The sequence below is a fragment of the Lissotriton helveticus genome, chromosome 3_1 (assembly GCF_964261635.1).
Source record: "Lissotriton helveticus chromosome 3_1, aLisHel1.1, whole genome shotgun sequence".
In the NCBI taxonomy this organism is placed as follows: Eukaryota; Metazoa; Chordata; class Amphibia; order Caudata; family Salamandridae; genus Lissotriton; species Lissotriton helveticus.
The window spans coordinates 144,683,270-144,695,987 of record NC_136061.1 but is presented as its reverse complement, the minus strand read 5'-3'; the positions used below and the strand labels follow the sequence as shown (position 1 = coordinate 144,695,987).

At 45.9% G+C, this 12,718-nt stretch overlaps 1 pseudogene; it reads left to right on the top strand.

The window, feature by feature from the left end:
* The first annotated feature begins 2,463 nt into the window (after positions 1 to 2,463).
* Positions 2,464 to 12,718, top strand: part of LOC144822730 (pescadillo homolog) — a 55,386-nt pseudogene continuing 45,131 nt past the window's right edge.

Sequence of the window (12,718 nt, the reverse complement as noted above, 5' to 3'; positions counted from 1 at the left end):
CATGTGAGAAGACTAGCCTGGGTGGGGCAGAGACCCAAAGATATAAAGGGGGACATTATTATCGTCAATTTCAGGGATCAGAGGGTAATCGCCCACATTGTTGATTGGTACTCAGAGAGAGGAGGTGGAGGAATATCGACCCGTGACTTGAGTTACTTCTACCCCCATCTCTATTGACCTTGCGTGACACCAGACTCACTTATGACACCTTAAGAAGTTTTAGACGTTTACCCGGAGTTCAAACCCCCATGATCGCTAATCGATCAGGGCCCTTCTATCCATCACAATCATTTGCAGGTAGGCCCCTCACACATCAACGTGGCAGAATACAGCAAGCCACATACATCCGACAATGGTCCATTCCATTAGACAACTGTTATGAGGCCTTAACAGGTCTGGACGATTTAGATTGACAAAAGAGGAACAATACGGAGCAAAAATCACAAGCAACCGTCTCATCGTCACAATCGGATTCAAATAGGCCACAGAGGAGGGTAAATTTAGGCCGGGTCGGGATTGAAAATAGGGATGATGAAACAAGGGTTGTAGCTGCTACACATCACCTGGGCGAGATCCTACCAGACAACATATCTACCGACCCTCGCGTTCAAGCTGAACATCTGAAAAAGACAGGCCCTCCTTCACCAAGGGGCGTGATAGTGAGAAATATCGCAGATAATACTCCCCTTAAGGCGAAAAAATCCACTTATAACATCTTGTCCTGGAATGTTGCAGGATTGATAAACAAAGTGTCCCATCAACCATGGTTAGACATAGCCACTAAGTATAATATACTCTGCCTGCAGGAAACATGGACCATAGATGAATTACACATAACTGGGTATCAAACCCTGCACACACCGGCAATAGCAAGCCCACAGGGGAGAAACAAGGGGGGCCTGTGCATATATGTTTCCACCGCAGGTGGAATTAAAGTACTCAAGTTTATGACTACTGAGTTCTATCAAATTTTAATGATTAGTTGGGGCCATGTAAAGAACATGACTCTAGTTAACTTTTATAATAATGTGCCAATAAACACCATGGAAAACGTAATTAATAAACTCATGAGTAGTTTAACTATCCTTAAGAACCAGCTAGCAGGAGAGATGGTTTTGATCTGGGTGGGTGATTTTAATTGTACTGTTTGTCCTCACGGTTCGACTGGCATTTGTGGCCTAGGCGAACATAAGGAGGATAATCCTACTCACTTCACCCACTCTAAACTTGGTAATATGCTGAATATTATGATTTTCCATTGTAACTTGTCTTATGTTAACGAATTATGCAGCCCAATCGGGGGGCGCTAGAGGGCGCACTGCGGGATGGTTGGCTTGTGAGTCAGCTCCGCCGGACGGGTGCAGAACAAGCGATCTACACCCTCCAGAAGTACCGCCAAAGAAACGATAAACGGATGACTGGACATCGGAGTGGGCAACCCACACGCTGTAAGTGATGGAAGACTGCATTGACCACCACTAACAGAATTATCGACGAAAAAACAGCTCAGACGCGAGAAGAGATCCAAGATGGCCGCTCTCAACAATCGGAACTGATGGGAAAAGCGGCGAACCAACGAAAATCCACAAGAAATGCCCCGGTCTATGTGAGGCCAAATAACGTCGCGAACGGATTGAGCCCCAGAGAAGCGATCCCGACCCAACACAGACGCGGTAAACACTGCTAGACTATTTGCGTTCCACGGGACTTAAAATGGCGGCGGCAGTGGAACGCAAGATGTGAGCGGGAAGGATTAACGAGCCCACACTGAAGCCTGATATTAGAGGGTCACAAAAGGACCGGAGCGAGGAACGACTGTTGCTTTCAGCAAGCAGGTACACAAGCAGGCACGGAGCGCTCCCCTGGGCGCCTCGACCACTAGGTAGTGGTAAAGGCAGGAGCGCACCGGGAGGAGGGCGGTGAGCAGCGCTCGGTCGAGGAAGCGAGGGACTGCCCGAGCTAGCTGCCTGATATGACGGAATGCGAAGGGCACCAGGGGAATACCAGACAGAAATGAAAAGAGGTACACCAAGAGCCTCCAAGAGAGCAAGAACTCACTCTAAAAACCAGCGATACAGACAATGATAGAGGGCACCATCCCACGAGGAGCAGACACTGTTGGGGAACGGCGAGACTAGCTGACTCAGCAGGAACCTACTACGTGACCATGTGCTTTTCCACATACACGCAGTAACCCGCGATTAGGCACTCCCAGCATAACAGGTGACACAGACGACAGCGCTGAGGTGCGACAGTAGACGCCACACACCAACAGAAGCGCCCCACGCCGCATATAGAGCAGCAACAAGGCGGCCATGCGGCCCTGCGAGGTACCTGATGAATACCTCTAATTCACAGTGGACGGCGAAAACACCAAAACGGCGCAACCTGACTGCAGCGAGAGCCTCGGCGACAGTGAGCCCGGGGACCACCCTGCGTAATCCGCTACAGACCGCCGAAATCATGGGGAAGCCCGACAAACAGCAGACCAAGCTGCCCTTTGAAGCGAGGAAACAGACAAAAACCTCCGCGGCTGCTTCAGACGTGGAGGGGGAACACGAGTCAAATGATGGGGCCGGCATGGAAACAGTCCTAAGGGCAATACAACAAAGCCTGCAAGAAATGAATAACAAGTTGGATAACGTGGTGCAACGCATGGACAATATGGCTGCGAAAATAGAAAAACATGATGAGCGGATCGTGGAGGCGGAACAAAGGATATCCAGAGTAGAGGACGAATCCAGAACCACGACACAGGTTTGCGGAGGTATGGAAAAACCGATGAAAGTCCTGCGTGCTAAGGTGGAAGATCAAGAAGCGAGGTCCAGACGCAACAACGTCCGCATAGTGGGCCTGCCAGAATCCACCAACACAGGCAAAATGGAACACTACATCGAGGCGCTGCTGAAAGACTTATTTGGAGCTGAAAAACTGTCATCGGTCTTCCTTATCGAGCGTGCGCACCGTTCCCTAGCCCCTCAACCGACACCGTGTGCTCCCCCACGCATGATAATAGCCCGTTCGCTCAACTACAGGAACAGAGACACAATCCTCAGACTGGCCAGAGACATGGGTGTAATCACGTATCAAGGTAACACCCTGGAATTCTACCCAGACCACACCATGGCGGTGCAACTAGCGCGCAAGGAATTCGCACCAGTGAAAAAGAAGCTCCGGGATTTGAGCATTGGATACGCGATGCTGTATCCAGCAAAACTCAAAATCACAAGTGAAGGTAAACCAGTGATTCTTCCGATGGTGCAGGCTGCACAGGAATGCATCAAGAAATTGGGACGACGGCGCAAAACGCAAGGACGAGATGACCAGGAAAGCGACAATGACTAGGAAATTGGGAGGGCTAATAACAATACAATATAACGGACTTCACACTGCAGGGAACTCCTCCAAGCCACTCCAACTTCAGGCGTGTCCAGATTGACACTACTACACGAAGAGACGCACGACAAGTACCCCAAGCCGGAGACAGGCGGGGGCCCAAGTGTGTCTTGCGAACGAACTTAGCCGGCACACTGAAAACATGCCAGCAACCATGCACAGTGAGTAACCTGGTGGTCTGTGGAGGACATGGATCGTGGGAGGGACTGCAGGGCTGGGACACACAAAACAGTGCTTCTTTTACTTAAAATGTTGCTATACAGCATTAACGGGCAGACTGACTCAGGAAACTGAAGGCGCGGCGCTGTAAATGCGCCCTACTACATAGTCTGTGGGAGCGACGAGCAGGGGAGAGTACACAAACCCTGTTCGAATTGAGCTACACCACAGCACGGTGGGACAATTGGTAATGGTTGCAGTATTGCTAAAAAAAAAAAAACGCGAATGAGAACGGGCGGGAAATGTGAGGTACAAAGGACGTTGTGGATTGACCAGTAGCACGTGCACCCGTCCACATCCACTATGTGGATGGAGATGTGTGTACCTGGTGACACCCCCAAGCGGGTGCACCCCGACTCCAGTTTGATACTAGTTGGGTTACAATAAGGGGATGGCTTTGGCAAAGTTTGGGTGCTGAAGTGGGTGGGGGGAGGGACTGGGAATTGGAAGTTGTTCGACTTGACTCACTGTGTCTGAGATGCATTGCGACCTCGACATCTATTGCACACACTGTTCAACACTGTATACTGCAACAAATGCAAAAACATTGTGGATCGATTGCGCCTGGAGCCATAGGCGACACGGCATTTAAATGGCACACTACTGACCTGAGATGACACGATCTACTGTACTAAAAGCAATCACATGGAATGTTAGAGGGCTGGGCAATCCTAAGAAGATAAGGCAGATATTCGCATATTTTGATAGACTACACACGGACATAGCCTTTCTACAGGAGACGCACATAGCTGCCAACACTACCTCCACACTGGGTGCTAGATGGGCAGAATCGGTGTCAAGCTCACAATACTCTTCCTATTCCCGAGGGGTCAGCATTTTAATACGAAAGGGAGTTAACTTTGAAATAGCGGAAGTACACAAAGACACTGAAGGGCGAAGCGTGATTGTTGTGGGAATGGTAAGACATCAGCGTGTATCGTTAGTAAACACATACAGCCCCAATACAGATGACCCAGGGTTCTTCGCCAATCTGTGGCAAACCATCGCAAATCTCCAGATCGAGAACATATTATGGGGTGGAGACTTTAACATAGCTCTCAGGGATCGGCTAGATAGATCGCCGACCACAGTGGAAAACACACACGGGCCAGAGAGACTCTACAAGATGCACTGATAGATTTATGTTTGTCTGACATATGGAGGGTCAATAATCCAGACGACAAGGCGGCAACGCACATAACGGCGGCGCACAATAGCTGGTCCAGGCTGGACTACTGGCTGGGCACGAGGGAGGTGGTGGCATGGACCGTCTCCGTGAAACACTTGCCAAGAACATTGTCGGACCACAGCCCTGTGTTATTAGCAATGGACATACCACATTATGTGACTCCACCTTTCACTTGGCGGTTCAATGCCGGGGCGCTACGTGACCTGGTATACACTGACACAATCCATAGGGCAATAGTGGACTATTTTGACCTCAACTACCCCACTACGGATGAACCATGTCTGCTATGGGAAGCCTTCAAGGCCACATTGAGAGGGGTATGCATTAGCACGACCACAGGCATACTAAAAGATATACGGCAGCAACTACAAACGCGCGAAAACGCCTTACACACACTAGAACATAGATACACGCAAACAAGGGACATTACACTACTGGGGGAAATACAAGTGCTCCTAAAAGAACACCAACAATTCGCAACAGACGAGCTCAAGTATATAACCAAACGCAAGACAGCTAGGATGTATGGAGAGGGGGGTAGACCCAGCAGGATATTAGCTGAGAAAATATGCTCGGGCGGCCGCCTCAACATATACCCGCCAGCAAAACTCGAGCGGGTACAGTGTCACGTGACATCAAGGTCATAATGAGCGAATTCATGGGTACTTACGGCGACCTATACGCAGCACGTCCCTCAAAGTCACGAAAAGACATAATGTCTTATATGGCAGATGTAGAAATAGCGTGGTTATCGAACAATCATAGGGAGTATCTAGCTCGCCCCGTGACAGTAGAGGAAGTGATAGACACAATGAAGCATTTGCCGAACAGGAAGGCACCTGTTCCGGACGGTTACTCAGTAGAGTGTTACAAGGCATTTGCGGATCTACTGGCACCACACCTGGTGCGACTCTATGGAGCAGCACACGAGGCACAAACTCTTCCACCCTCGATGAGAGAAGCATTGCTGATAGCGTTACTGAAACCAGGAAAAGATAAGGAAAGATGTGACTCTTACCGCCCCCTATCTCTTATAAATGTGGACACCAAAATATTCACGAGCCTACTAGCAGAACGACTCAAACCACTGATGCCATTGCTGGTGAGACCTGACCAGTCTGGTTTCATCCAAGATAGAACTACGGCACATAACACACATACACTCTTTGCACTAGCCCATTATTTGGCGCCAGAGGTTAAAGCTGTGGCGGTGCTATTGGACGCTGCTAAAGCGTTCGATACGATAGACTGGAACTTCCTACACACAGTGTTGTTAAGAATGGGATTCCCTCCCATATTCACGAACTGGATTTCCATGCTGTACACAAATCTATCCGCACAAGTATGGGTAAACAAATATATATCATAGCCAATTGCGATATGCCGAGGGACGAGACAGGGATGCCCACTCTCCCCGATGCTCTTTGCTTTAGTTCTAGAGCCATTAGCTTGCAAAATAAGACAGCACCACCACTACTCGGCCATACAACTCCCAACATGCCCAGTACACATCTCCTTATACGCGGATGACATGGTTCTGTATGTGAAAAATCCAGAACACCTCAACCCGTTATTACGTGAATACATCAAATTTGGACAACACTCGGGGTTACAAATAAATTGGGAAAAATCTCTTGTTGTGGCATTGACAGATAGTACTACCCCATCCACCCTAGATTACCCGCTAGAATGGCAGGACGACCTAACTAGATATCTAGGAGTATGGTTTCATAGGGACTCTGAGCTGGTCATCAGAACGAACTATGGGAGAGCGACAATCCATCTAGTGCATTCCCGTTAGGTATTACATTTAATTGTGAGGAGGTCACAAAGGCAATTAAGGACAGCCCTTCAGGCAAAGCACCGGGCTCGGATGGAGTCCCAATAGACGTCTACAAAACCGAGATTGATCTTTCGGCTCCTATGTTGACAAATGTTTTAAATAATGCAAACCACCAAGGGTTTATACCATCTTGGCTTGAGGCAATATTGTCCCAATTTTTAAAAAAGGGGACAGAAATGACCCCACTTGCTACCGGCCAATTTCGTTACTTAATGCACTTATGAAGGTGGCGGGTCGGATAATTTTAAATAGGATCCAAACATAGGCAGAGGACAATGATGTCATTTCAAACCTACAGTATGGCTTCAGAGCGGGCAAAGGTATAATAGAACAGGGACTAAACCTGGCATTAGTTATTGCTAAATACACTGAGACAAAGAAGGGCAACCTTTGTGTTACCTTCGTGGACCTTAGCTCCGCCTTTGATTGTGTGGACCATGCGAAACTATGGTCAACACTAAGCGAAATGGGCATTGACAGTCAAATCCTCCTATTTATTAAAGAACTATACAGAGATGCAGGCGCAAGGGTACGCTATGGAAGATTGACAGTCAAATCCTCCTATTTATTAAAGAACTATACAGAGATGCAGGCGCAAGGGTACGCTATGGAAGATTGGGTGAGTGCTCAGATAAGTTCTCCATTAGGAGGGGAGTGAGACAGGGGTGCATTTTAGCGCCCCTTCTCTTTACCCTATACATCAATTCCATCGGTCAACACCTCAGGGAGTCACAGCCCGATCACCCAACCATAATGGGAACACCAGTGCCAATATTTCTATATGCCGATGACGCTGCCATCATGTATCCGACTAGGGTCGGCCTACAGAGGGTTGTTGTTAAATTTACTAATTTCATGAGAGATAGAGGGCTAAAAGTTAATATCACGAAAACATATACCATGTCGTGCGGCCTCGGGACAAAGAGGGCACCATGCCCAATTTTTCTCGATGGCAAAAGGATCGAGACCACAGAGAGATTCACCTACCTAGGAATAAACTTTGACAGGAAGGGTAGCTGGCATGCAGCATTGACCGCAAGACAACTAGCCTTTTCTCAGGCCATAGGTGCTCTGACTAATTTTGCGGCCAAATTAGGTGGAAGACCTGTGAGCGAACTGATCCACATTTATAAAGCAAAATGTGCTTCTACAGCTACATATGGCTCAAGCCTCTGGGGGATTGGAAACGCACAACGGATACAACATTGCGAAAATCAGTACATCCGCTATTTATTAGGGGCCCCCAAAACTACAGCCACTTTTATCGCACACACTGAAGTAGGCCTACCTTACATTTCAGATATTATAAAAATCTCTCCTTTACTACTGTGGCACAAGGTATGGGTTACTCCCGAGACATCCCTAAATAGAGATCTAATTACAGATTGCCTTAAACTCGATGGAGTAGCCAATATTAAATGGCTCTCCTATGTAAAAAATATGCTGACCGAGATTGGGCATCTGGAATTTTTTACGAGGTCCTCAAGCTTGGAAGTCGTGTCCAGAGGGTCACTAAAAAAGATGGTTTTTTACCATTTAGCTAACAAGAGGTGGAGCTTGGAAAAAGTTAAAAGTACCAGCAGATACCAGCAAATTACCATCTGTGAAGGGCCCCAACAGTATCTTCTATCTGAGCCAAGCCCCTATGCCCGCATGTTACTGACCCGTTTTAGGTTGGGCACCTTTTTCCGCTTGATCACTTTTCCAGAATGTAACAACTGGTCAAGGGAAAATCTAACATGCTCATGTGATGACACTTCTTTCCAGTCTAACATCCATTGTGTACTGTTCTGCAAATTTTATCAGGCACCAAGGGGTGTTTTCTTGAAACCTATTTTAAGGGCTTGGGGGATCCGTACCTGCAGATCAGCATTCATTAAGTTGCAACAGTTAGAAAATGACTCCGTCACCTATGCAGTATTCAGTTTTTTAAAACTCGTAATCAGGTTTTCGGAACTCAATGTAATGTTGATGAAAATTAACCACTCTTTTCTTTGTATTTCCCGGAATACTAGGATTTTAAACTTTATAAGACTATATATACCTAATTAAATTATTTTTGACATGATAAGCACCGTGTAATAAGCTTTTAAAATTTATGAAATGTTATAAATATATAATTTATATTTAATGTTTATGGCACTTTATAATGTATGCTTTTATGATTTTGCTTTTAAAATCGAATAAAGCCTTTTTGAATTGAATTGAATTGAATGAATGTGCACACTCACATTACGCTCACTACTGGTATCATCCAGTGCAATACCTGCCTCATCTGGCCATGGAAGATGGCGGCGCCTACCTCATACCACATTGCCATATATTACTGCACGATCGCAGGGATGTCCCTAAATCTGAAATTAACACCATACAGGCCACCACTAATGCATGGCGACAACTAGGACAAATGACTAATAAACTACCACTATATGCCTCTTGCTAACCACCCTGCGCTGACAGCGATGCAAGACGCTGGAAGCAACATTATGCTATGTGACGCAGGTATTAGTACAATGAGTGATTTATTTGTAGAAGGGCATTTTGTGGAAATGACTGCATTACAATACATTACCAACCAATCATTACTGTTTTGCTTCATCTATTACAGAATAAGAGTGGCCATCAAATCATATTCCCCAACTTCCCTGAGGAACTTCCAGCTCTAGCTCCATTATTGACAATAATAACAGAACCCAAGAGACGTCACCTGGTAGCCTCACTATATCCTGCAATGCAGATAGAATGTGCACAACCCACTACCAGAGCCTTAACGCGATGGAACCAGTCTCTGTCCATGCCACTCACACTAGATGACTGGACAACTTGTTGCAGCCTCACAGACATGCTGACACCGAACTGCAACTTACGCATAATTCACCTCAGTTATCTCCATCAGGCCTACCACACACCTCAGAGGCTATGGAGACAGGATCTGCGGGCAGAGCCTGTCTGTCGCAGATGTGGGATGCAGGAAGCAGACTTCACATACTGCGCCTAAGACATGGCTGAAAGATCTAGTGTATTGCAGAGACACTCTCAAGACATATGAGGAGGAGCAGCCTGCCAGATCACATCAGAATTACTTTTGGGCACCCCTTACTGCGTACTTACTGGAGCGCAAAGAGAAAGCATTATAACTTACTCTCAACCCGGTCACTCTGAAAGGAAGACATATCTGTTTAGAGCTAAATTAAGCCTCAATGTGTATCTACTCTTTGCAAACACTGCTGACCAAGGTATAATGTATTAAGACATGACTTAAAGTTGCTTTATTGAAAATTAATAAAAAAATTAAAAATTAAAAAAACCTGCTTCCAGGCACTATATTTTTGGCAAAATAATCCATTTGAGCTATCTAGTGTTGTTTTGTATTTTTTCCACACAATGTTATTCATTAATGCGCCACTGTGAGCATTTTGTACTTCAAATGTTTTCTTGCATGTGTTCAAATGCCTGTAGTCTAAAACTAGATGGTATGAATTGTCGAGTTTCCTAACGGGAAACAAAGGATTATTCATTGAAGAGGTACAATTTTTGATTACACCCTGGTTTTCAAGTTAATCTAAGATATCCCTGACTTGTGTTTTTGCATCATGTTTTATTGGGTACTGTCTCTATGGAGTTAGAGTATTTTTACCTGGGATTTCATAGTGAGGTGACTCAGCATCCCCCCTCCATGATTGTGGTATAATGCAGGAGCTAGTGCTACCGCCCTCTCCTACGCATATGAATGTTTTAGCGATTCTGGAATGAGGTTGAAGAAAGCCTGTAAAATTACTGTTTCTCCTTTTGGGCAATCCATAACAAACTCAGGTGGCCAATTGTATTAGCCAAAAGGATGGCATACCCGTATGTAAGGTTCTCCCAAAAAGAGACCTTTCACATTCCATGGTATGTCCCCCTCAATATGGAGTCTTATTTCATATAACTGATGTGGAGCACTTACCCTAGTATCAGGTGTCTCCACCGTGATATGCTCATTCAATGCAGTCACCTGAAATTCCATCAGGTTCTGGTGAGCTTTTGTTACTTCTGCTGGGCTGTCTAGCATCATCAGAGCCCATTCCCCGTTCAAAAGTAGAGTCTTCAATAGTCTGTTCATTTCTTATTTTACGGCTAGTGTTAGAACTGGGGGTCTCTAGTTGGCAGAGGTAGGTACCACTGTCCAAATAGGGACCCTTGCTTCTAGTCAGGGTAAGGAGGAAACACTCTTTAGATAACCTCTGCTCACCCCTTTGGTAGCTTGGCACAAGCAGTCAGGCTTATCCAAAAGCAATGTGTAAGGTATGTGTACCAACACTCACAGTAACACAGTGAAAACACCACAAAATGACTCCACAACAGTTTAGAAATAATAAAGGTATTTAATCTAAACTACACAAGACCAAAACAACAAAAATCCAACATACACAGTTCAAGAATATGGTTCTAAAGAGTTCTTAAGGTTGCGATAAAATAATCCACAGTTGTGTGAAAAGTTCACAGTTGTGTCACGTTTAGCCAACAGTGCCTTTTAAATGCGACAAAGTTCCAAAGCAGAAGCTGGTGCGGTGGAAAACAAGCGATGCGTTGCTCCTGACACCCTGGGGAGGCGATGTGACAACCCCGCTGCAGCAGCGGGCATGTAGGGATTCCGTTCTGTATGGGGAGGAAGGCGGACTTGTATGGATTCTGGTGCGTAGGTTCCGTAGGAAGTTTTCTCTCGCAAAGGCATGATGCGATGATCTTTGGGGTTGCGACGATCTCTGGGGCGACGATGCGCGGACGAGCGGTGATCTCTCTCTCTCGCAGCTCCTCGATGCGATGGCTTCTGCGACGACAGTCGCAGCGACGTGATGCGGTCCACAAGCAAGTGGTGCGACGATCTCACCCAGCGATGACTGGCTCTGCGACGACACTCGCAGCAATGATAATCTTCCCATACCGGTCTGGTGCGTCCCGCAAACGAAGGATGTGACGGCTCTGGCAGCGGCAACAGGCGCTGCAACGATCTCGACCTTTGAAGTGTGAGTCTCATAACAAACTGTGTCAGGTTTCTGTAAAGTTTTATTATTTCTTTGTGAAGTGGACGTACGTTTGCTACTGGTAATGTGTCAATTTTGAGATGCAGTGCGTAAGCTGCTAGGACTGGCCAAGTCGCTCCGGACCGAGTCTCACTTTTTCTGTGATGTGTGAGAGAACGCCTTTAAACCAATTTATATGTTCTTGGTACGTTAACGTGACTTCTATGTCCTTGTATGGATTGTATTCTTCTAGTATTCTTCTGGTATTTCATCTGCTATATAGGAATGAAGTGTATGTGCATATGGAGGTGGGAATTTGACTCAAGAATAGAACACCTCTGTCTTGTATGCCTTGTGTGCCTCAATCATGAAGGTAACTGTCCCACCTAATGCTGGGACTCCACAATCTGCTGGTTTTTAAGTAAGTGCATTTCTGACATTTTCTGAAATGTTTATTGCACCTTCCTGATCTTTTTCCTCTTCTGCATTTGCCTGTAAAGCTACCGCAGCCTCAACTTGGACAGACATTTCAAAGGTTATTTAATAATGAATTAATGTGAGTCGGGGTCTCTGAGAAAGGCAGACAAAGGACTCAAATTTGAACGTTGACTGCAAACCAAACTAACGTTGGCAGCACCATGTCGTGTAGTTCCTACAAGTCTATATAGGATATGCAATTTTAGACAACATAAACAACAGAATTGGTGTCCAGACTGGTTCAAGACACCCCCAAAGGATATGTTAGTCTGCAGACCAGCTAGCTCACAGAGCCAATATGGGCCCCTCTTAACAAGGAACAAATAGTTTCTGGCAACTATCGAACATGACAGCCCTGATCCCTCAGAGATCGTGGAAACAGTACAGTATTTTTTGCTCAGTCACTTATGCTCACTTTGTCTCATAGTGATACACCGAATAAACGGTGGGAACATTTTTAATAAGTATTTAATGAACCAACGTAATTCTAGTATAAAATACATGTGCTGCAACAACCATTAGTCAGAAACAGATATAGACAATTACAAGCACCAATAGAGGAAATAAAAGGTAGAATGTACCATAGTGCTA